The sequence below is a fragment of the Morone saxatilis genome, unplaced genomic scaffold (genome assembly GCF_004916995.1).
Source record: "Morone saxatilis isolate NCDOM2014 unplaced genomic scaffold, NCSU_SB_2.0 Contig4, whole genome shotgun sequence".
In the NCBI taxonomy this organism is placed as follows: Eukaryota; Metazoa; Chordata; class Actinopteri; family Moronidae; genus Morone; species Morone saxatilis.
The window spans coordinates 16,903,964-16,906,551 of record NW_023339984.1 but is presented as its reverse complement, the minus strand read 5'-3'; positions in this window follow the sequence as shown (position 1 = coordinate 16,906,551).

The following is a 2,588-nucleotide window of genomic DNA, read 5'->3' as shown; positions in this document are numbered from 1 at the left end:
TATTATTTTATTAATTATTTTACTACTATATTTTATACATTAATTAATATTTATAATATATTTTATATTAATTATTATCTACATTTAATATAATTAATTACAGTTATTTTATTTATTATTATTATAGTAATTATTGTACTGTACTACATTTTATACAATTAATTACAGTTATTTTGTATATTATTATTATAGAAATTATAATTAGGCTGTTATTTTTTTACACACATGCACATATGGGGTTGTTTTATCACATATATTCAGACATAGATAGATAAAATATAGTAATATTGTAGTCTACCTGCACACACAGAGGGAACAGTCTGTGGTGGTGCATTCAGGGTCAGCTGTTGTTGACAACTCAAACACAAACAATAAGCAAATGTGATGCAGATTTGGTCTTCTCTCGCTCCGGCAGTGTTGTTATTTAATTTAACTAGCACATTTACTCGAGTACTGCTCTTAAGTACAAAGTCAAGGTTGTACTTTACTTGAGCTCCCGACCTTTTTGGCCTATTACCGGTTACATAAATGATGATGTTAGTGAGTTCAGTTTCACCAAAGGGACATGTCTGCTCTAAACTTCTCACATGGTTTCAAGTAAGTAGGATTTTCAATGTTTTTACTTATTTTATCAGTTCTTTTATTTAAGTTCCTCTTCCAGTACTGAATATACACTACACACAGTAGTCCCCAGTGAAATACAGTATATACTATATATTATTACACATATTATAGTATATTAATATAGTAACAACATGTATTTCTAACCCTGAACTCTAACATTAGGTGGTTTATCCTGTGGGGATCTGCTTTAACTGTCCCCAAAATGGAGATGAGTCCCTATAATGAGAACATTTGATCCCCACTGAATAAAAGTACACACACACACACACACACACTGTATGCCCCCTGCTGAGTGATGCTGTTAACGTGGCCCCGTTAATCACCGTGGAAACGCAGGTTAACGGCTGGTGTTACAGGACAGCGGGAGCCGTTAATCTGCTGTGAGAACAATACACACACAGGTCATCTGGATCCACGCCGACACACCAAACCACACCAGCTGCTTTCAAATGGCAATAAAATAAATAAAATGGATAAAAAAGTAACACAGTTTGATCATAATTGTAGTTATAATATAAAAATAAACATTGTTCAGATCTTATCTATCACCACTTTCAAATCCCGGCTAACAACCCATCATTTAACAACTGAATCGCTTTAATAATTAATTTAATTATAAAATTGTTTAATTTTTTTTACAAATTAAATTAAAATTTTTAATCTGTTTTTCATTTTATTTCAAATTCCCCCATTTAGCACTTTGGTTAATACCTGTTGTTTTAATATTTTACTTTAAATGTAATTAAATTCATTTAAGATCTGGAGTAATACTTTTTTATTTATATTACCAAAAATTCTCATTATTTTTTTTATTATATTTATATAATATTTTTTTATACACATTCATTTAAAAAATTAAATACTTAAAAAATTATTACTTATTTTATTTCATTTTTTTTTTTTATATATTATTTACATATATTCATCCATATTTTTTCTTTCTCTACCTGCCACTGTCTGTGAATGTCAGTGCTGCACCCTGCTGGCCACAGACTGAAACTGCATCTGAATTATTCAACATATATATATAACTGATTATTAATTAATGAATGAACCACAGTGGTGGAAGAAGTATTAGTAACCTCTGCAAGTGATTAAAAGTAGCAATACTACAATATAGAATTAATAAATTATGAATATAACTATGTTATAATTATTTTTTATTTACAATTAATGTAAAATGTAACAATGTTGGAAACAAATTGTGTCATTTTTAATATTAATGTTAAACAGTATTTGAACAGTGGAAGTTCACAGAGTTCTTATTACTATAGTGTTGTGTATTTTAAAGATTAAGAGTTTATTGAGTATTTGCCTTTCTTATTACTGCAGCCACAGAGAGGGAAGAATTATTCAGATCATTTACTTTGTAAAAAAAGAAATACTCCATTACAGTAAAAGAAAAAATGTCAAGGTGTGTGAACGGCCCACATCCTCACTGAACTGGTTTTCTCAGCTTGTCTGTACTTGATAAATGAATAAAGGTATAAAATAAAACAAGCAGTGCGTTCACCGATAAAGCCGCTATGACAAATTTTAGCTCCGGGCTTCAAAATGAAACTGATCTCGCATCACAAACAGACGCACCAGTGAAAACACAAGAGCCTCAATGTCGACAGCACGCTGCCAATCTAGACCTGTTGATACCTGCTTACATTCCCACCTCTCCCTCATTCTTCCTGCCCTGTTTTAACTGTTATTTTATCTGTTTTATACACTTGTTAAACTCATTTCAGTTCACTTTTATTGAGGAATTATCAGTCATTCCTGCAGACATTTATGAACTCAAGAGGATCAGTCCTAATGTTTCCTTTATATTTAGTACTAAACACTGATTAAGTTTAGTAAAGATCAAGGTACTTTAACCTCTTACCATGTATGTAAAATTACCTAAAAACGCCTAAAAACAACATACCCAAAGTAAATTAAAAGCTGTTCTTCAACCATTTGCAGTATATGCATGG